General features: G+C 43.2%; 1 protein-coding gene across 1 annotated transcript in view; it reads left to right on the top strand.

Moving 5' to 3' along the window:
• The window catches only part of DDX1 (DEAD-box helicase 1), a 287219-nt gene that overhangs the window by 9361 nt on the left and 253689 nt on the right, over nucleotides 1–24169 (top strand). The gene's annotated exons all lie outside the window — the stretch shown is intronic.

Genomic DNA, 24169 nt, shown 5'->3' with positions numbered 1-24169 from the left:
ATCGAAATGTTCCATGTTCTTTACTAACCATTGTGCCTTATATTTCTGGTCCAGCAAGTTCCTAAGCTGCTGCCTGGCATCCTCCAAGTTTTTATGAATTTGTATCAGTTTTTCTAAATTCTCCTGAGTAAGTCTATTCCTTTCCGTTTCTAATTCCATTATCTTACTCTCAATGGAATGCAATTCCTAAGCCTTGACTCTATTTTTAGAGCTTATTAGAGCATGCAGCATTCCTCTCAGGCTAGCTTTGTAGGCGTCCCACATCCATAGATTATGTTTGGAACACAGATTAAATGAAAAAAATTCTACCGTGGAGGATCTAACTGACTGAACAATACCGGAGTCTGACAACATTGATCTGTTCAATGTACCTCTAGTTTGGGGCCTATTGCCTTCCTTGGTATATGAAAACATAAGAGGGGCATGATCAGAAAGGTGGCTAGATAGAACAGATACATCACATAGATTGTCTAATACTTCCCTGCTGACTAGAATAAAGACTATCCTGGATGAGTGGTAATTTTTTTTCTTCTTCGAAAAAAAGTAAATCCTGGGAGAACTCCCTTCTTGGCCCTCCAAAGGTCTACTAAGTTCATATTTTTCATAGTCCGAGAACTGAGTCCCTATTATACGACTCACATTAGACCGATCTTTAAGTGGTTCCAGATGGACATCAAAATCACTTCCTATCATTAAGGAAGGAGTTGCCCTCATCAATTTATCCTGTATTTTACTTAAGTATGAGGAATCCTCAACATTTGGGCCATAATAAGAGTAACAAGTCAAGATCGGTCCCCTGAAGTCCATCTGGGCCACAATCCATCTCCCTGTTTGATCTGTCTGTACTGATTTAATCACGCAGGGTGTCCCTTTCTTCACCAAAATTGCAACCCCCCTGCTGTTAATCGATTGTTGTGAGTAACAGAAAGAATCTACCCAGGGAATTTTTTCAAAAATTGCTTTTGATTCAATCGGAGTCAAGTGCGTCTCTTGTAAAAGGCAGACCTGAACATGAGAGAGTTCTAAATACTTAAATATCAACCTTTTTGCCTGTGTGGGCATCTTAATCCATTCAAATTCCAAGACATAACACAGATTTTACTGTCCCCTTTGGTATTACCTGCCATCAACTAGTACACCCCTCCTTTGAATTGTACGGCATTTTTTAAAGTACAGATGAGATGAGGAATCTTTTTTTTAAATTATTTTTTAACCCACTGCTTCACACCCAGTGACCCCCCCCCCCCCTCCTCCCCCTCCCCCCCCCCCGAGACCCTTACCTCCTGAGGAACCCTCCCTTCCAATAGGCTAAGCACATTCGGTCACCACTCCCTCGGGTTATAAATTAATATATTTAATCCTTAAGTTTTGGGTGCATCAAACAGAGCCCTTCTCAACCTTTAATCCTACCCCTATATCCCTTCCTCCTTTTCATGTTGAATCCTAGCAATCAAGGCATCCACCTCTTCAGTGGCACGTATTATATGCATATGATTATTCCACATCACACGCAATATGGCGGAAACCTCAATTGGGATCTTGCCCCCAAACTATTTAACTCTGCTAACCTCTTCCCCAACTCCCACTGTCTTGTAGCTGTAGTGTGTGAAATATCTGATCTAATGGAAAAGGAAGGCATATCCGAGAATGGAGATGATATCAACACTTCCTTAAGTGCGGCTGAAGATATCAGTTCCTTAACTGAGTACGACAGAAAATTTACAAGAATTTTCCGGGTTTTCTGTCTCCCTGGAATCCTCTTAAAGGGATCCCTATGGGCTCTTTGAATCTCATATGCTAGATCGATATTTGGAATTTTTTTGCAGACAGAGCTTTTTAGTAGGGAAATTAGAAACCGCTTCAAGTCCTCCCCCTCTAAAGCTTCCGGAACATTCAGAAACTTCAAATTATTTTTCCTAGAGTGATTTTCCAATCACTCAAGATCGTCTTTCAGCTCCTTATTTTGAGTTGATAATTTTGCCAAATCAGCAGAGGTCGCTTTAATCGTTTCTTTTAGTTGGGGAATTTCAGGCTCAATAGCTTCTATCCTCAATGTGACTTCCTCCAGCTTCTGCGCCAATACCTCGCATGATGAGCGGATTGCAGCCTGATTTGCTTCAGACACGGAGAACCTACTGGTCAACTCCGCCTGGTTCGTCTCTGACATAATAAATCTACTGGTCATTTCTTCCTTCATTGCCAGAAGTAAATCTGTTAACAAATGTGTACTAGGAGCCGTATAACCCATTATCATATGTTTCTGTGGTCCAGAAGTCTTCAAAACATCGAAATCATCCTGATAAGCACCTTCTTCTCCTCGTTGCTGGACATTTCCCCGCTCCTGCTCTTGAACTTGCCCTGGTTAATCTTTTAGTTCCAGGACAGAATATATGTTAGTAAGATTAATCAACGGATGAACCGCAGATTCGGATACAGTTTCAATATCTGGCACCGTACTAGTGGTAGGAAGGGCCTGGGATTCAGTTACCAAGAAACTTGTCTGCGTAGTGTTAACTAAAGGCTCACTGCCTTTAAAAATCAATGGTATCTCCTTTAAACTCGCTGAAACTACAGGCGTGGCGGGTGATGCAGACATAATCATGACCTTCGATTTTTGTGTGGTCGAGGACGAAGACCTGACTTGATAAGTTTTTAAAGAGGGGGTGATTTTAGTTTTTGCAGCAGATACACTCTTATCTCTGCATTTCCCCTTGCTCTTAAGTCCTCTCGTTCATGCAGGAGTGCCAGTATCAGATATATTCCCACCCTGCTTACGTTGTTTACTGAGTGCTCTAACTTCAGAAATGGGGGGGGAGAGACCCTCACGGGTAAGCTTGACTGGGTGATTACTGTGTTTAGTGCTAGGTGAGCAGCTCTGATTCGCAGGGCGTATCTATTGATTTTAGGGGGGAAATACTCTCTTTAATCTCATTATACTCCATATAATTTAAGGGCTCCCCCTCTAGATTTAAGGGTACACTCCTTTGACCAGATGCCCAAGATTTAGTATGCATGAAGTTATCTCCCCCAGCCAGGCTCCCACTTAGGCCTCCACCATAGATGCGAGCGCCGTAGACCTCGAGGGCAGCTGGAATCACCAAGCCGTCCTGAGCGGGAGAAAAAAAACGGGGCTCCCCGCGAGCCACTGCAGATGAGAAAGCACAAAAATGGGGGAAAAAGGTACTGAAATATTCTTTAACTCATTGGGGCTTCGGTTTCAGCTCCCTGTACAAAACCCGAGGGAGCATGTCCGCTGCCGTTTAATCGGCGGCCGCCATGTTCCTCCGCCAGTCCCCAGAAATCTGATATTAAATAACTTACTGTATGTATCCATATTATATTTTAACCATGGGATATGTGATTTTTTTTTTTTCTCGAGGAGTAAACAATCTTTAATAATAGATCTAGTAAAAACGGTCTCATCTTTAGCCCATATCGATAACCATACCAGCAGTGGCTCGCATGGAAATAAAATCTGCTAGGTATGTCTGATCCACCTCCCGATGTATTAATTCAGTAGAAGCTGAGGGAGGTAGATTCAAGAGACGTTTTAAAAAAGCATTTTCTTTTTGTTGTAGGGCCTGGTTGCAATGATATCCCCGCACCATATGAGGCTGTAGTAACACATCTTGCCTTGTATATTGTCAGCATTTCCTTTATGGGGTAGTTACCTAATTTAGAAGCAAATCAAAAAACCCCATGTGCATTCTTGGCCATCTTGGAGCGAACATTAGATAGTTCCTGGTTCCATTTCTTGTTGCTGGTATAGGTTACCCCTAAATAGCAAAACGTTTTAACAGTTTGAACTGGGATATTATCAATATAAAAGATTTTACATTTCGTTGTTTTGGTGCCACATATCATGGTACAAGTTTTCGTTTAATTAATTGGCAGTTTTCTTTCCCCTATGAACATGCTAGATTTGTCCATGAATCGTTGTAGGCCAACTGGGTTCCTAGACAGTAGTACCGCGTCGTCTGCATAAAATTAAATCGATATGGGATTGCTAGATATTAACGGCACATCTGCTTTCTCCATGTGCAGCACTTTATCAATCTCATTAATAAAAAGTGATAAAAGTAAGGGAGCAAGGACACAACCTTGGGGATGCCACGTTTTACTTTAAAAATTGGAGTGCACTCGCCCTGTTGTCCATATCTCACTTTACAAGATAACATTTCGTAAAGCCTTGCAAGGAAATAAATCATGCCTTTAGGTGCCCCCAAGTTAAGTATAGTAGGCCATTCAATGGTATGATCAACTAAATCAAAGGCACTACTTAGATCAGCAAAGCATAAGTATATTCTCCCTTCTTTAGCACATGTGTATTTGCCTATTAACAACTCTAGATTAATACATTGTTCTATAGTCCCTAAACCTCTTCTAAAACCGTATTGTGCTGGAGAAAGTATATCGTTGTCAATTACCCATTCCTTCCGCAATAATAAAACTTTACTCGTTTCTTTGACAGATGAATCTAAAAGTGATATGGGATGTTTTTTTTTCTTTTTTGTAAATGGTGACAATAATCGACTGACGCCATAATGGGGGTGTACACTCTGTCGCTCCTAAGTTAAAAACCATTGTGAGAATTGGCACCCATAAATCAGGCTCAGCTTTATATATGTCAACAGGTACTCCGTCAGGGCCCGGGGCTTTCCCTCCTGTACTGTCCCTCAGTCCTTCCTGGACTTCTTCCACTGTAATATTTAATGGGATGACATGCCACTCGTTCTGTTTTGAGTTGGGTGTTGTAGATGTATCAACACCTGTTGGATTAAAAAATGCCCCTAAAATGAGTTACCCAAGCTTCGCTTGTAACATGGGATAATAATTCCGGGAGTGAATCCTCTTTCAAAAACGGCATATTTACAGTATCCCAAAATAGCTTCGTATTTGCGGCCATAGAGAGTTTGTCCCATGCTATCTCTTGTAGCTCCCTTTTCTTAGTGTCAAGGGCAAGTGTATAATTATATCTCAGGTTTTTGATTAATGCATTGTCTCTCTTCTTGCATTGTAGGGCTTCTTTCAATTGTTTTTAATGCTTCAGTGCACGTCTGATCAAACCACGCCTTCCTTTTTTTTTCTTCCCTCCCTATTGGGAACCTTTAAAATCCTGTCAATGATGGTATTAATCTTTGTAAAATTTACAATCAGCTCCCCAGGTTCTACATCTTCTTTTAAACAATAAGTAATCGCTTCATTTTATTTTAAAACCATTTCATTTATAACTTTTTGGGGTTCCACACCATTCCATCTAATACGGGTCCCAATGGGTCTATGAGGGGCAATGTTTCCTACTGTACCTTGATGCATTGGCCTTTTTCGCCCCACATTTGGAATGACATAACAATACAATTATGATCACTTAATGATAATTGAGCCACCCCTGGGGTATCACACATATAGGTGGTGTTAGATGAGATTAAAACATGATCAATAATCGAATTAGCGTTCCTCCCAATAAATGTTGGTATCACGTCCCCGTTAATATCACTAGTACACTGTAATATTTCAAGATCGTATTTAACAATCACTGTGTTTAACATTTCCCCATATACATTGTGTTTAAAATGTGTACAATTATCCCCTTCGTCATTCATGATGCCACCAGGGTGCATGTTTGGATGTTAAAATCTCCAACCCATATAAGTACCACATTATTGCTAATGGTGTTTATAAAGGTATCTAGCCCTTTATCCAGCTCGATTAAAATATTACTTCTGTTAGTGTCAAACACATTATAATAATTGATCACTATCACATCCCTCCTTCTTTACAGTGCAGCCATATAATCTGTGAGTGTGCCCCAATTGTAGCAACTTTTTAAACAATTACTGGTAGGTTGTTCGAAATAAGGGTCAATAGCCCCCCCTTTGCTCTTCCAGCGCTTGATGGTACAGCCTCTATCCAATAAGACGAGAATCCATCTATATATATTGGGTCGAGGCACCAAGTTTCTTGCAGGCAAATCACGTCTAACCTATTAATAAAATCTTGCCATCCTAACGTGTCTCACTTACTCGTAAAGCTTGCAATATTCCACTTTGCTATTTTATACCCATTATGTATACTGCTCTCTAGAGGAGCAGTCAGGGTCTCCAGGTAACTACCTGCATCCCTATTTCTCATTTAATCTTTTAGGAATACTTTCTTCGTTTTATAGTGACCAATGAATCCCCTTCAGGGGAAGTAACTTCTACTTGAAGAGCCCGGCAACTGTTACTATCACAAAAATCAGCAGTTATGATGTCAGATAAAGCCTTATCAGAAAAGGCATCTATAGCTTGTTGAGTTCTACGACTCTTTGCTATCCCTTTTCCAGTAAGGTTAGTATCACTACTGGATGGGTAGCAACCCTTTTGTCAGTCTATATCTTGAAGATTGCTCAGGGCCTAGAATTAATTTGAGATCGGTAATGCGTATAAGTGGTGAGTGGTCATATCAAAGAGTGACTCAGGTTTGCTGTGTCCTCCATCTAAACTCATTAGGGTCGGCCTTAAATGCCTATAAAACAAGCATTGGCATAGTCAATAGTTCTCGCTTTTGGGACCTTATGTGTTTAGCCATGCAACACTGTATGTTGTTTAATCAAGGGTATTGTGCTGGATAACTAAACACTTTTATAATGTCCGAAAGGCGAGACCTATTGACTATGCATTGGTGGCCTTGTAAGTGTTTAGGTAGAGCTATTGACTTTGCCAATGTTTCTAAGCTATGCTGTAGAGAAGTGTGGCTGCTGTGCAGCATCCTGAGAAGTTGTAATTAAAAAGTGTAAGTACTGAGTGATGGTGTGGTGGCGCAGAGTGATGGTGTGGTGGCGCAGAGTGATGGTGTGGTGGCGCAGAGTGATGGTGTGGTGGCGCAGAGTGATGGTGTGGTGGCGCAGAGTGATGGTGTGGTGGCGCAGAGTGATGGTGTGGTGGCGCAGAGTGATGGTGTGGTGGCGCAGAGTGATGGTGTGGTGGCGCAGAGTGATGGTGTGGTGGCGCAGAGTGATGGTGTGGTGGCGCAGAGTGATGGTGTGGTGGCGCAGAGTGATGGTGTGGTGGCGCAGAGTGATGGTGTGGTGGCGGCGCAGAGTGATGGTGTGGTGGCGGCGCAGAGTGATGGTGTGGTGGCGGCGCAGAGTGATGGTGTGGTGGCGGCGCAGAGTGATGGTGTGGTGGCGGCGCAGAGTGATGGTGTGGTGGCGGCGCAGAGTGATGGTGTGGTGGCGGCGCAGAGTGATGGTGTGGTGGCGGCGCAGAGTGATGGTGTGGTGGCGGCGCAGAGTGATGGTGTGGTGGCGGCGCAGAGTGATGGTGTGGTGGCGGCGCAGAGTGATGGTGTGGTGGCGGCGCTGATTGATTGATGGTGGTGTGGTGGCGCTGATTGATATTGTGGCGCCCCCGAGTGATGTGGCGCCCCCGAGTGATGTGGCGCCCCCGAGTGATGTGGCGCCCCCGAGTGATGTGGCGCCCCCGAGTGATGTGGCGCCCCCGAGTGATGTGGCGCCCCCGAGTGATGTGGCGCCCCCGAGTGATGTGGCGCCCCCAAGTGATGTGGCGCCCCCAAGTGATGTGGCGCCCCCAAGTGATGTGGCGCTCTGGCGCCCCTGAGTGATGTGATGTTGTGGTGATGCTGAGTGATGCTGCAGAGCTATGCTGTGGCGCTGCAGAGCGATGCTGTGCTTGCCCCGAGTGATGCTGTGGTGGTGCTGACTGATATTGTTGTGTCCCTGAGTGCTGCTGTGGTAGTGCTGCTGTGGCGGCGCTGAGTTCTGCTGTGGCTGTGGTGGCCCGAGTGATGCTGTGGTGGCCCGAGTGATGCTGGGGTGGCCCGAGTGATGCTGTGGTGGCCCCCAGTGATGCTGTGGTGGCGCTGATTGTTGCTGTGGTGGCGCTGATACAAGATACTGTGACAACTGGCACTGGGTAATTTTTACAGGTTGCGAGACTTAGTTACTTATGTATATATAGTTATTGCAAGTTATTGATTTAGTAGGAGAGTGAGTTAGTGAGTGAGTTAGATGGAGATAGTTAGTGAGAGACCTAGTTAGTTAGAGATAGAGTGTGAGATTTATTTAGGTAGTATTTGAGAGTACGTTGGAGAGAGTTATTTTGTTTTTGATTTTGATAGATGAAGATAGAATTAGTGATGTGTGAAGGGGCTAGATTTAGAGTTTTTGACAGAAGCACATAGGAGGGGTGCAGGGGAGAGAGGGAGAGTAAATGAGCTTTAAAAAGAGAAAGATAGACACCTGGAGTAGGTGAGGGGAAAGAAGAAGCGTAGTCCATTTTTTTCAAAAGCAAAGATAAGTTGTGATGAAATAAGGTTACAAACAGGCCGTGCAGTGTGTTATAAAGAGGGTGAATTAAACATTTCTGATAGAGTGAAAGGTAATCGTCCCTAACATTTAATATTTTGTATTATTTAGTTGACACTTTTGAACTGGATGTAGCTGGACACCGTCTTAAATTAAGCCCCCTGCAGAGGCCTTCCTTATGTCCGTGTGTGAAGCGATTCGCTACAGCTTTGAGTAGTACACTGAGAAACACATTGATAAGTGTTGTGACGGGGTGGTGGGAGACAGGAGAGTCAGAGGTGAGCGTAGGGGCGGAGCTAACTTGTGGAAGGGTGTGGAGACAGGGAGTGTATGCATATGAAAGAAGGGGTCAGATAAAGGTGACCATGGTGTTTAGGAGAGAGAATCCGCAGACGTTACAAGTATTGTAAATATTGGCAAGATTAGTAATTCAAGGGCATGAAGCAAACCGGCGCTGCGGCGTTAGCTGAAAGGATAGTCTGACAATTGCATTGTCCTGTACCTGCCCATTTGAAATTGAGGCTATTTATTTTTCAGTTACGCCTCGTGCAGCATATATTTTGTAGCTGAGTGAGTGGTAGAGAGATGTGGGAAACTTTGACAGGTTGTGTGTGATCAGCAAATGACAATAATTTAAGTTTACTTCCGATCTGTGCTGTGCCTGCCTCGTGTTACAGTGGCGGCACTGGTCTGCTTAAAGAGTCAAAGTATCATTTGAATGTAGGTGTGTGGAAGCGCCTGAGGAGGTGTTTACAACATGTAGATTGCAAGAGACGGTTGGGGGGTGTATTATTTTGCTGGGGGGGGCGGTGTGAGGAGGAGGAGGAGTGAGGTGAGCAAAAGAAAGGGTTTTGCAATGAGTGCATAAAATAAAAATGTCCCAACTTAGAAGTATTTATATTTCCACATGGATGCTTTGTGTATTTTTTTTTAATTACATGCTAAATTCCACGTCTAATGCTAATTTGCCCATGTGCGTACTGTCCTACACCGGTGTCAATTAAGGACCCTTCATAACGCCATTTGGTTGATCCAGCCTCTAAATGTTTGCGTACTACATACATAAGAGCCTCTTTTTGGAATGGAAATATGTCAAATGACAGTGCGCTGTGCTTTATTTATTAAAATAAACTAAGGACAGGCACACAGCATATATTTTGTAGTGGCGTGAGTGGTAAAGAGATCTGGGAAACATGCTGCCCGCAAGCCATATAAATAGTTAATTAAAAGATTTTAAAACAGACGCAAAATAAAAGAGCGTTGGGTTTGAAGGAGGCTGCAGTGATTGGGGAAAGGAGAGAAAATTCGGAAGCGTGGAGGAAGGAAAAGCAAGGGTGGAAGAAAGAAAGCGATAGACGCAGCAGGGAAAGAAATTAAACAGAAATGGAGGGGGGTAGAAAATACACAGCAGGGGTGCTAGCACATGCAGAGCGCTCAAAGGAGAGAGGAAAAACAGAAGGAAATAAAACTATGGGGGAGAGCAAAGTTTGAAACCTGATAAGAGTTAGACGAAGAGAGCGGAGAGAATTTGTGTGAAAAGAGAGACGGTAGTGACGAAAGTGAGGAATGCAGTGTAGCGGTGGCAAAAGTGAAAGTTAAAAAAACAAGCCCGAGAGTTGTGTGCGCACGCTAAAAGAGAACTTTTTAAAAACACACGAGAGGTGCGCACGCGACTGCAAAAGTGAAAGCAGCTGCAGCGTCACTGGCGAGTGGTGTGCCATGTGCACGTACCATGATGAGAGACGAAAGCCAGATATTGTCTCTGCTCGTAATTGTGCACGTAACCACATGCTCTATGCCACACAAAAAGCTGTGGTTGGCTTTTTAAAGTCCACTTACTAAATGTCTCCCCAGAGCAGCGCATGCGAGACCTAAAAACCCAAGGGGTAATAGGGATATACTCTGGTCGTACTGCCTAGACGAGCCTACTCTATCTAGAGTAATTCTTGCCCATCTTGTATTCTTACCATTAATAATAATAATACAATCCCCCTTATAGGTCTTATGTAGGGGGCCAGTCCAGCTCACTCACTGCGTTAGCAATATTTGATCAGCTCCTTCCGCTGGAAATCCACCGTTCTTATTTAACGAATGCACTACTGTGTTCTTTTAGGCTATTGTGGAACTCCTTTTGTCCTGGCTGCAATGGAGGTATATTAACTAACACTGCCACATAGGGGCAGAATTCAGGTGGAAGATTTATAGATACATCTGCTCTATTAATAATATTATTGGGCCTATTCTCTTCCATTAAGGGGTTTATAGTGTTTGGTTTGTCCAGACCAGATCTGTACACCCGGTCTTGCTCCAGGTGATTTACCTCTACCTGTTGTGTTTTGCTGATGTTATTTACTAATGTTGGTTTCCCAATTATTTCCTTTGAGGTTGATGGATCATTTATACCCTTTTGTACATCCCTTATTTTTGTCATTACTCGATCCCCTTTTTAAATTGTCTGTTATTTGTTATAATGAACCAATTGCAGCTTCCCTAATTATATCTATCTTTCTTATTAATAATGCTTATATCCTTTAACATACCACTAATCTTAGAAACTTCTGTGGATAATTTAAGTTTATCATTAATCATCATTAAAAGTTCCTCTATTTTGCCTTAGATGGTATCTGTAATTTGTGCCATTTGTACATCTGTAAGCAAATTTTGCTCAGTTGTACTTTTATATGCTGCAGTGGTTAGTCTTGTACTAGCTCTCCCAGCGGGACCCTTAACATTCTTACTGGCGCCCATCGTTAGTTTCCTGCCTCCTTTCTTTCTCTTTGGAATAGGTTATCATTTGGCGCAGCTTGTACTATAGGCTCATGATCCAGCACAATTACTGGAACTTCTGGGGCTCCTTGTCCATGAGTAGGGGTTAGATTTCACAGAATGCTTCCACCTTCCATAACTAACCCGGTATCATCTACTGAAGACCCTCCTACAGTTCTACCTAGCCTAATAGAGAGACGGCGCTCACGTTCTGTCTATATCATCAGTTATTGCACAAACTGCACGTACCAGGAAAGAGTCAATGGTTGCATAGGGGGTATTAGTTACAGGAGTTTTAGTCAGTATCTTAAGGTCCTAGAGCAATTATATTTTAATAATCAAGTATAAGTTCTGTATAGGGCCTTGGACTAATTTACTAAAGTGCCAATGCAAGTGCAATATAGGGTTCTAGGGTAATAGTATTCGAATAATAAATGCCAATGCAAGTGCAATATAGGACTCTAAGATAATAATCAAATAATAAGGTGCAAATGCAATATAGAGCTTTAAGGAGATAATATTCGAATAGTAAAGTGCCGGTGCGAGTACGATATAAAGGTCTATTCTATTATAATCACAATCGCGAATGAAACACAGTATAATCCAGCTAAAACACCTGAAGAGATCACCATAAAAGGAAATAAAAATGTTAACACAATGTTAAAAACAGGTCACATTAATTCAAGATAGGAACAACAATATGCCTTGTATGCTTTATATCACATCAAGGTTGGTGTTTTCCACTCTTCCAAAAACTTGAATAGTAACTAAAATCAACCGCTATCCCAGTCTTTATAGAAAATCAAATCTCATTTAGTCAATATAATTGGTGAGGGGCTGATAAATCCTCCAATTATAATTCCTTTTATTGTCCTGGCAATAGTATGATTAATGAAGTAAAATTGTCAAATAATTGCTGAGTACTGTCTTTGTGGACTAAAACAAATGGGAACTGTCTGTAGAATGTAAAGTCTTACCCCCAAGACACCAGGCTGGACCAAAACCAAGGGGGGTGGCCTTGCTGACGGGCGCAGAATGGCCAGCCCTTGGCTCTGGCGCGGCCCGGGCATGCCTGCGCTGCAGGAGCCCCGAGCGCTTCTTATGCGCCTCCGGGCATAGTCACTGGCGTCGGCGCCGGGTACACTGGGGGATTGAAGTTCCCCTGTTGCTGGCTTAGCGGCTTAACGGACTGGGCAGGTCAACAAAGTAACAGGGAGGGCTGAGCCAAGGATCGGGCTTGGATCTTGGAGCCTGTGCATGAGCTGACCCCTGAAAAAGTGTGATGTAAATCATACAACAAACCACTTAAAATATGATAGTCTTTTCGTATTTCTTTAACATGTGCACGCTTTAAAATTATTAGGGCACATTATATCACTGCACTGAACAATTTTTCAAAAGTGATGGTTTGTACAACTGGTAATCCGAACTCACATATTCAAAAGTGCTTTCATAGGGTACAATGGAGAAAAAAAGAGTTTTGGGGAAATCAAATATTTGCCTAAGATCACAAAAATTTAGCAGGGAAGCACGATTTATCTGAGTTTTCTGATTTTACTCTGTACAAATCAACCAGTAAATGGGTATCTATTTGTCTTTCCTTATGTTAAGGCTTTGTTTTTACATCTTAGTGCATTCTTCTGCAGTTTTTTAAATCCAGCGCAAACTCGACCCAAAGGTATTGGAGCCCTTTACGTGAGAACCAGTTACATTACCCAAGGTTACATGCATTGTTTATAGGCATGGGGAGATAAGGTGATTTGCCCATTATCACAGGATGTTGAGCCGACGCTGAGACTCAAACCTGGGTCTCGAGTTCCACTGTCGGCACATCTGGCCGCAACACCACATACTGGGTAGAGGGAGGCAGAAGCGACATGAAACCTCAGCTCGCTACTGGGCTTGAGGTTCACCAGGACCTCTAGCTGAGCCAGGCTTCTTGCTTCAGCATGGCTCGAGCTTTAAGTGGCTCACCTTCCTCAATCTGCCACTGCTGCAAGAATTATCTTCTCCTCAATAATCTGAAGCAAATGTCAATAGGGATGAGGGAGTGGCTTCTTGGCACATTTTTGTCACACATCCGGGAGGACCGGGAGCAGCAGCCTAGGACGAACGAGGGATTCTTTCTTGAGACAAATGAACAGGAGTTTCCCCCCCCCCCCCATGTGGCAAGTAGTTTTTTCAACTAGGGCTTGACGTTTGGAAGCCATTTAGGAAGCGGAGTGCGGCCTTTGCCACACCCGCACAGTGGTACTTTCTTGCCACCAGTTGGTAAGAACGGAGCCCCCCTGTTTACACTTAGGTCCTGATGAATGCCCTGGACCGATTTGCACCTACATGGCAGAAACATGTTGACCATTCACGAAAAGGGTAGGGGACACTAAACGCCACAATCGCCGTCCTATGTTTTTAGTATCATATAGTTATTAGCCACATTAAAACTGAATTTCTGGTAACTATAATGATTTTTAACCCCACATTCCTTTTCACGGACCCCCACTCTCTAGTTTAGAAGTGCATCCCTGTCTCCAGGTGTATACCCGCCCTCTATCAAACTAAGGTTTTAGAGGGCGAGGACTGGCCGATGATGAAGCATGACACCAGGTGGTGTGTGAGACCAGTCCGTCACTTTTTGTGAGATGCCCTCACTCACAATGGTTTTATAACTGTAGTAGGTTCTAACTGTAGTAGGTTCTAACTGTAGTAGGGTCACGTTTCACTAGGAGCAGCTTTCTGTGGTAAACATTTAGCAATGGAGGCCGCTAGCTCCTAGAACCCCACGCCTCTTGTTCCCTCCTCCACACACTGTGGAGCCCCTTTGTGATTACATTTTTGTCACTGACACCCCCTTTGAAGCCATCGACCATGCGTTTCTCCAATGCCTAAATGGGATCTGTATCATTTGCTTGCAGCTTTTCAGGCAGCCCAGTTTGAGCCTATGGGAAAGGTTTCATTGATGTTTCTCTCCATTTAGGCCTTTTAGGTCTCGGCCTGGCGAAAACAGCGCATGCGCTGCTCAGCCATGCAGAGGCCTTTTGAAATCGATACGATTCCAGCGTGCACGTGGGGAGCCAAACGAGACAGAAGATGTGCACGCGGGGATTGGATGCTTTACTGGCGGCGTGATACACTGGGGACTTTTTTCTTTCTCCACCAGTAAAGGCAGTCCCCGCGTGCACATCTTCTGTCCATCCCATGAAGGGCCGCGCTTTCTGAAAATATTAGTCCATAAATAAACGCACTTCCAAGCGGCTGTAGTTAACTGCTGTGCTGCAGTTCAATCACGGACCACTGGTCTAAATAAAGTGGAAAGGTTCCTAAATTAAAATGTGAAGTTTTATCCTCCAATTATGTGCTATTATTTCAATGTACCTTTTTGAAATGCCAAACTCGCAGTCTTTCCCAAAATGTAGCAGTGCAGTAACATATTCCTGTGTCTGTTCTTCCGTCAAAATGAAATCCGATAGCAAGGTGCTCCTGCCCCCACCGCTTGACATGTGACACAATCGGATTTTTAATTTCGACGGACTCACAGATATGAGAATATTTTACTGCGCTGCTCCGAGTTTGGCATTTCAAAAAGGTACATTGAAATAATAGCCCGCTTTCTCGATTCCCAACGACCGCTTAAGCACCTGCGAACACAGTGGAAGAAGGATTTGCAGATCCCTATCCGTGTCAGGGACTGGGACATTATTCTAGAAAGAACACCGAAAATATCCAGGAATGCACACTTCAAATTAATTAATGATGTGCTTCATAGATCGTATCTTAATACAGAGAGAATTGGCAGATGTTCCCACATAGAGGAGGCAGCTTGTTCTAAATGCGGAGAGAGGGAGCTAATATCCTGCACATGTTCCGGTCGTACCCATCAGTGCACACTTTTTGGGAGGAGGTCACAACTACGATTGCGGCTGTCATCGAGAGGGAGGTTCCCTGTTCCTCAGGCCACTGTCTGCTAGGGTGGATTCCACACACATCTAGAACTACAGTGACAAGCAAATTTCAAGACTTAACGTACATCTTGGCCAAACGCAAAATGACAAGGAACTGGAAGTCACCAGGAGGACCCCTAGTAACTGCATGCAGAAGGAAAATGGAGAAGTGGGCGAGCTGCAAGGGGAGAATGCTCCTGAGGGAAGCCAGATGCGGGATTGGCACGCTAATAGAAGACCAGCCATGGGATACACAGGTAGACAGTTTTACTGCCCTGGAATCTGATAGCCTCGCCGGGGGGGATCACCGAACCTAGCTCCATGTTAAGATGCATTGGGCTCTCATTGAAGCTCCGGAGGCCCCTTGATACTTGCAAATGCTGACATACAAGGCTCAGGGTTGAGCACCCACTGTCTCGCACTTCTTTTTAGCATACACAGACATACCATTCTTCGCGAACAAATGTATGATTTTGTTGGGGGTTGTGAGAGGAGTGAGGGAAATGTTTGTTGCCTCTGGAGACCAGGTATGCAAATACATCAGTGTTATACTGTTGACATACTAATATGTATAATGCGATACAGTACTTACGATGTATGAGCTGCAAAACCCTAATAAAGTTTGTTTACAAAAATGAATATTCTGAAGACCTGTTTGAATACTATACTGAATCCCACTCTTTGATCCGAAACAGAAATAAACAAGCATTAAAAATGCAATAGGTCTCGCCTTTTATTAAGTTAAAGCCATTTGCTTTGCTATACAATACCATTAGCAAAGCAAATGGCTTCAACTTAATCAAAGGCGAGACCTATTGCATTTTCAATGCTTGTTATCTGGTAGCCATCACATCAAAATGGCTTTTGAGAAGAACATATGGCATTGTTTTCTTCTGAAGTATTTTTACTGTTATTCCGAGCAATTGGCTTTATGCATTACTGCCATCATTAGTCCCATCATGAGTTCATTTTTATTGACATTTCATTCTGAACTCTCCTGTTCAGAGGAGTTATTAGGATGGAAGAATTGGAATGTGACCATATGCGTCCTGGAGATTAGTGGATGAAAAGTACCATCTTGGTATGATGAGTGGGTATAACCTGTAGTGTCACCATCTTCAGTGTGATGGAAGTGATAAAGTGGTTCACTGCCTTGAGATCTAGAACCGGATGAAAAAAGACTGAGCTTTTGAGAGGCAGTAGAAGACCAGAGTAAATTGCCATTACTGCCGCTTCCAGTGAACGTAAAATTGAGCCCTTCCTGAGTAAAACCCATAGAGCTTGTATTTTTTTATTTTCTGGAAATCTGGGCCTGGGAGTCCGTTTACCAAATCTGTTTCGTTTACAACATTCACTTCTGTCTCTCATCTGACTTTTTCTGTATAATATTAAAACACATTAAATATATATTGTTTTCTCTGGTTGATCTAAAGCAGTCCTACACCTCCATATTTTCAGTTGCCCAACTGATGTATCCACCCAAACTGACCCTGCCCTAATCTTCCATTAATTTGCTAGGTTGTCATTCATAGCACAGTGCTCTGAAAATCGCAATGGCACTTTTCATTTTTTTTATTTTTATGGTTTAAATGTATTTATTTTTTAAAATTTTTATTCAGGCTTTTCTTGTATACATTGTATATTTTATTTGAATACGTTACTAACATCCAGAGGGGCAGTGCGTATGCATTTGATTACCTCCTGTTCTCCACCTCATTAAGCAGCTGTTGGAAGCAAACTTTGCATAGCCACCCATTAGTGTTACACTTCCCCCTCCCCTTCCTGGAACTGACCTTTCTTTCTCATCTCTCATGGAAAGCCGTGTTAGGCATAGTTTGCAATGCTTCTGGGGTGGGTGAGCTGGTTTCACAGATCTAAAAGCAATGGTAGAGACTCTTGCACATGCTCTCAGCCTTTCACTGTTTGACCTGGATGTTAAGTGGAATTCCTTGAGGCAGAAGTATGCCAGGATCTTGATGGTGTTGGATAGATAGAAAGGAAACTGAAAGAGTGATGTCTGGATTTACTCGGCTTTCACAGATCAGATCTATTACAACCTTTTCGCAATAACTATTTATGTCAGGACCTAAAAACGAAAATAGACAGTGAGATATTGTTGGCTGTCAGTGCTTCAAGCAAAGGCAGTGGTGCAGCGTTACCCAAAAAATTTCCACTCGTATATAATTGATGCGAACAACGTTCCATTTGCTCGAATCCCTGGAGTGGGTGATAGGGTAATTCCAAACATGGAACATAGAGCAGCTTTGATTTATGAAGCAAATCTGGGAGAGGGTCTGTCACATCAGGGGATCTCTAAAACAAATTTAATATTAAAAGAGATGTACTGGTGGCCTGGAATGAATACATTTAATCATAGCTTCATCAATAACTGCATAGACTGCAATAGAGATCGCAGGGCAGAACGCCACCAGACACCAGGCTGCGAAGTAGCCTGCCCAGTACAGACACAATTGTTAGACAGCATTAGACTATCTATGTGCATGCATCCTCTTGGACAAATCCAATCCCACAAACACTAAGTCAAAGTTCCTGTGGATGTGGCATCCGTGCTCGGCTGACGCTCAAACTGTTATAAAAGATTTGTGAGTCTACACTCTGACCAGGGCCCTGCGTTTAGCTCTAGGGCTTACAAAGAAGCCATGGTCAGTTTGGGCGTTGCGTTGCGGTACTCCTCTCCATTCCATCCTGAGGGAAATTCTGTTGTGGAAAGGAAAAACCGGGACATAAAAGCGGTCTATAACAGCTAGAGTATTAGGTTCGGGTGATGTGTGGGTCAAACATCTTTATGGGGTCCAACGCTCATTAAACAATTTGCCAAGTAGTCCTCTAGGGGGGTCACTCCATATAAGGTCCTATTTGGGACAAGAATGTGGGTTCCTGATCTTGAATGTAAAGGCACAGTGGTGGAAAAAAACCCATTTGATATCAAAGATCGTTTGGCTGTTTTACAGGATTTAAATGAACTAAGATCGAAACAAAGCAACGTGTTCCTGTAGCCAACCACCACTGGGGAAAACCCAGCTGTCCCAGCAAGGCCTGTCTGGATCCCAAAGCTTGGGGATCTAGTCAGAGAAAAGATCGTGGACAAGAAGGAATTTGGGCCTTCTTACAGACAACCAGTACCTGTCCGAGCAATCCACGGATCAAGAATGGTACTTCTGCCGCCCCTTGCTGGTAAAAAGGAGAAAAGATTTGTGTCCATTGTTGGACTTGGGCCCTTTTTTCCCTGAATTTTTTCGTTTTTGTAGTGTTAAGGTGCAGGTGCTCCCTTCACCCAAGATGGCTGCCACAGGCCCCTGCTACTGCAGAGTGGCCTGTTCTAGTAGCACGCTAGCTGCCAGGAGCTGGCTGGAACCCCACAACAATGTTGCGACTCCAGCCCGCCTTTTTGTCCCATAGGTAGAGTGGGGAAGCTCCTGGAATGTGCTGGAACCTTCTAGAAGGGAGGTGTGGTTTTTCTTTTGCCGCCTTTGCTAGAGGTCACCTGACCTAGGGCTACTTAAGAGAGGGAGGGAAACTTTTGTGGTGAGTTGGCCATTGGGGTGAAGCAGAGCTGGAAGAATCCACCAGGAGTGTAGGCGGTAGGGCCTAGCCAGGGACTTATGCCTCTGAGAGTGACAGGATTTAGGTGCTGCCTCTTAAGTGAGTGAGTGACCCTGTGAAACCCACTGATCTTGCCCAGCAGTAGGAGGACCCAGAGACTCTCTGCCAGCCTGACTAGGAAGGATCTAGTCGCCCTCTCCATCCCTACCCCCCTGTAACAGAACCCTTTAAGGGCGCCAGATACATCTGCGCCAACAAGACTTTATCTAACATCTGAGAACAGAGACTTGTATGCCAAGCACTGAGACTGCGTGTCCAGATTGAACTCTCAAACTTATATGCCAAGCACTGAGACTGCGTGTCCAGATTGAACTCTCAAATTTATATGCCAAGCACTGAGACTGCGTGTCAAGACTGACCCCTGAAGCCGTATGCAAAGCAGATTGAAGAGCCACCGGGGATCGACCAGGTATTAGCGCTGTGACCCCTGCGCTCCCTGACCTGGCCTGGGACCCCCGGCAGCGTGCTCCGCTGAGTGCGGAGTCCCCGACCTTAACTTGAGCCCCCCCCTGTGACGTGGAAGTCGGAACGTTAGAAGATTCTACACTTATTTAAGATATCATTATTCTATTCTGATGATTGGGACTTTGAGACTGTTAATAAATTGATGTCTGATCTAGAAAGATCTGCTGCATTCTCTAACCACGAATACTTGGAGGGTTCAACTGACTATGAACAGCATTTTTGTTACAACCACTATGGTCATCATTTCTTGCATAGATCTACAACACCTAGAAATGTATTTATGTATAACTAATGGGAACATTGTCCTACACCACCAAGGGGTAGCTCCAAAACGTTTGCAATGAAGTTTCCATATTTTTCAGGGTACAATACCTCCAATCCAGAAAAGTTTTACTTTAAAAATGTGAACAAAACGGGCACGAAAAATATATTAACAAATACCGAACAGATTTATTCTGCAGCCTTTGTTGCCCAACTGTCTAGACAGGGTTTTGAGTTTTGGAAAAACACAATCAACACAAAATCTGTCTGGGGTACCAAAGATTGGCAAGTACAGGGGTTAGAAGTTTTGTTTAGAGCCTGCATCATCCCACAGCAGATAATGTTTTTGAATGACACTGTCCAACAAACGTCTTGCCTTGGGTTAGCCAAGATCATAGACATGAACACACCGTCCATACCTATACCTGCAAGTAATAGCACTACACAGGGGGTGGGTGACGTACATACTATTGTACAAAACCGATCAGATTCCGAATGGGAAAAATGGTTGCTCTGGGCCACAGACGCAAACACCTATCAAGAAAGATTCCTGAAGAAGATACGAGGTTTAACAATCAATAGGCCAGACCCACGATATGTTCAAAGACAGCATCCAGGGGTAGTAACAACATACAGTGTAGGAAAACTATGCCTTGATTGGCTGCAGACATCTACACTAGAGGATGTGAAACAACACTTATCTTTACTTAAAGAAGACACAAACCTTAGGGAATTCTTGCTAGGTCCAAGAAAACCGCGTCAAAAACGTTTCATATATGCCGGCATCTATGCTGCTTAAAATGAAATATGGAAGGTTACCCAAGCAGACGCCGCATGCAGAATACGAGCAATTGATGGTATTAATTTTTTTTTTCTTTCAAAAACCTTTATTGATAAGTAGGAAATGGACAGGTCACAGCGCCGTGAAACCACATAGCCATGGGATGACCCCACTGACCAGCAGGGCGGTACAGTTGTCGCTTACACGGCCATTCAGCCGACATCCCGGAGGACCGGCGACATTCCAAGAGAAACTTCACATGCGATAGACCAGTCACAATAGCTTCTGAAAACGGTGGCTGCATTAGACCCCAGGCCACACTACTGCCTAACGTGCTTAAATGGCAAGCCTATCAAATCAAATTTCAAAAGCTTTATTCGACAGCATGTCATAAAAGCAAATACATCCTAACAGTTCCATAAATACTAAGGTAAAATAGTTTAAAAATACATTAAATCATTATGCTGGCGAATTACATCAAATAAAAACATCATCGAAAGTAAAAGATCATAATGATCAAACATTAAATATGATCAATAGACATTACTTGGTGGCAAAACACTCATTGATCAGCTTCAGTGGATTTCAAAGTACGAAGGCGCAATATCCAAGCCCACCCCAAAAATTTAGCAACGGCAATTACCAAGCAGGGGGTGCAATCAGATTCAAAAATTCTTAGAGCTTCCTTATAGCTACGTGTTCCCAAATTTAGGCATACTGGTTTTATCCATCTACGGCGGGGGGCAATATAGAGCGGACACACAAACAACAAATGGCCGGCATCCTCAATCAAGTCTGAACAATGATGGCATTTATCGTCCATTGGGATTGACCATTTATGGGTAAAAGCTTTTACAGGGAGGGACCCTACTCTGAACTGGAAATACAATTTCCTGTCCATTGGGCTCTCTATAATATCCCAATATGCCTCATAAGATGGTAAGGATTTTATGTCAAAAAAACGGCCAGTCAAATTTGAGCCTAGGCCAGTATAAGAGGCAGAAGTTAGGGTCATATCCCAATACAATTTCTTAAGGATTGACTTTGATGGGATACTTGCGCTGTTTGCATCATTCCATAAAGACCCTAGCTCCAGTTTTATGAGCAGGTTCTTAATTTCTTTAAGCCAAGTAATCGAATGAAAACAATCAGCCCTGATTATGTCCTTCAGGGCACTAGCGTAATGTTCAAGTTCCGGCGTTGTCATGATCCGCCGCCAGTAGAGAAGTGGACGTAATCGTGCCAAATCCTCAATTTTTTTCCTCCCTAAGTCATATTTTAGTGGGATCGTAGGGGTACTTTGGGGAACGCCTGTTAGGCTGCGCAGAAATTTATTTTCAGCCAGCTGTAAGCTACTTAGATTTGCAAACCCCCATAACTCTGAGCCATACAGCGATGCACTAATAACTTTCATATTATAGATTTCTAAGGCAGGCCTAATTGGCTTAGTCAATGAAGATCTGTGTTTGGATAAAATTGCACCTGCAAGCTGGTGGAATTTTAGGACAGTCATATCTATATGATTAGACCATTTCATATTATGTTGTAGCGATATTCCAAGATATGTAAAAGCCTCGACCTGCTCCAATGGAATACCATTGTATTTAATTACCCCTTTAGAGCTTTTCCGTTGGTTTAGACACATAAATTTGGTTTTAGAGGTGTTTATCTCTAAGCCCCGATCCTTGCAAAATTCAGCGAATACATTTAAAGCTTTCTGTAATCCGCTTGGGGTTCGTGAAACCAACAACGTATCGTCCGCGAACATGAGAACAGGCACTTTGGATCCTGCTAAGATTGGGGCGTCAGTAGGGGATTTGGCAAGGTAATCGACAATCCCATTAATGTATAAAGAAAACAATGTCGGTGCCAGGACACATCCCTGTCGAACACCCCGTTCAACAGGAAATGGGTCCGTCACCTCCCCCTGGCTGCCCCATCTAATTTGCGCAAAATTGTTCTGATGTAAGCGGACGAGTAAGGTTAGTAATTCCGGGGCCATGCCAGCCTGGGCAAGAACCTCCCAAAGTTTGTGGCGAGGAACCAGGTCGAATGCTGATCGCAGGTCAATGAAAACTGCATAAAGAGTCCCTTTGGACAACTTCACATTCCTCCAGTAGAGAGCTAAAAAGTAAAAAACCTGATCAATAGAACTGGTGCAAGGTCTAAATCCGGCTTGGTATGGTGACAAAATGTTATTATCCTCAACCCATGACTGGAGTTTATTTTGTACCAATCGACCTATTAGTTTTTGTACTGAGTCTATGAGACTAATAGGTCTATAATTACTTGGGAGTGATTTGTCACCCTTTTTATAGACCGGGATTATTTCTGCACCTGTCCATGAGGGAGGGACAGGTGCGCCCATAGCCACTGAATTTGCTAGCCACTGGAGGTATTGGCACCAAGATAATCTATCTGTTAAAAACACATCCGCAGGAATACCATCCATTCCAGGTGCGCGCCCCGCTGTTATACTGTCCAAAGCTAGGTTGACCTCTTTAATTGAAAACACTTGTGTTTGGAAATAAACAGTAGGAGGAAGTGATTGCTCTTCTGCGGAAGGGACAGAAGCATACTGTGGTTTAAAAAAGTCAACCCATTGGTTTTTTGCCACGTGGTTTTGTGGGGAGGATGCAGAACCACCTCTACCCCACCCAAGCCTACCATTATCTACCATCGCCTACAAACCTAGTCCAGTTCCTGAGAATTCGTAACCTTTTCTGATTGCAATCTCACTGATAAACAGATCAAACTGGCACAAAGGGGAGCAAAGTATATAATGCTGAGCATTGAAAAAGTGGAAAAATTGCCATTTACGGTAGCAGAAAAAACAGCTACAGAATGGATCAGATCTGGCAAAATAACTGTTACAACTTTCCATTTTCAGTATTGCCTCAAACACATGCCAGTAGGCAAATATGAAAGGTTGGGTAAAGAATACATCAGGACATCCTGGGATTTACCATACACACACACACACACACATGTTGGAGTGGGGGGCGTGAAGTGTTTTATTAGCGGTACACACTGTGAAAATGCACTAAGCGGTTGACTCGTATATCGGGATATTAGTTTACACGGGCCTGTAGCGGTTGCACTGCAAATTTGTCCTGCCACCTGCAAGGTTCACCGGCCGCTGTGATTAACCCAACGTTTGGACAACTTTCAAATGGGAGTTACCGCATGTTGAATAATCAGAGCTGTTGTGGTATGTTGCCAGGTATCCCATGTCTAGTAACAGTTACTTCCAGGGTCACTTACTGTATGCAACTCTTGTTCCCCCCAAATAGACACAGTCAGGGAGTCGCCTTTATGGCCTTGTGAGAAAGTGGCTCTGTATATACTGTTCCTTAATAGGTACAGGGTGTACAGAGTCCACAGTCCCCAAGGGTTTGACAGAGGCTAAAGTTAGATATAACCTTACTCTCTAAAGTGGTAGCTTGGTCGAGCAGTAAGGCAGTATCAGAGGACAGTGTAAAGCATTTGTTGTACACACTCAGTCAGCAAATGGTCTCACATACTCAATAACTGAACTCTAGGCCAATGGTTTATATATAAAAAATATATGCTTGTTTTATTTTAGAACCAACAATTGGATTTAAAATCTACTTTCTCAGAATGAGATACTTTATATAAATACTTTTGCAATATGCAATTGAGTTTTGTAAACAGTTACAAGTGGTTGCAATAGGCAACTCTATTTTAAACACAACAATGCATTGAGCTCAATGGAAATTTCAAGTTATTTGCAATAGATTACTTTTAGGATTACTTTTGGAATTCCAGGACTGGATCCTAGATTCAGTCCTGGGTCAGTACTTAGAATCAAGTGATAAAAGTCAACTTAATTACTGTAATGATTTTTAAACAATATTTAGCAAGTTGACACTTAGAAAATATTTCAAAGAAAACAGTCAATGATTCCCTATGGAAGAAAATTCAAGTTGCAGGTACAGTATGTTCTCGTTACTTTTGTAATCCAGTACTGGGTGCCTTGACTGAGTACTGGGACCTTTATCCAAA

This window comes from Triturus cristatus, chromosome 6, assembly GCF_964204655.1.
Source record: "Triturus cristatus chromosome 6, aTriCri1.1, whole genome shotgun sequence".
NCBI lineage: Eukaryota > Metazoa > Chordata > Amphibia > Caudata > Salamandridae > Triturus > Triturus cristatus.
Note: the sequence above shows the minus strand (reverse complement) of the source record. Positions and strands in the feature narration are given on the sequence as shown.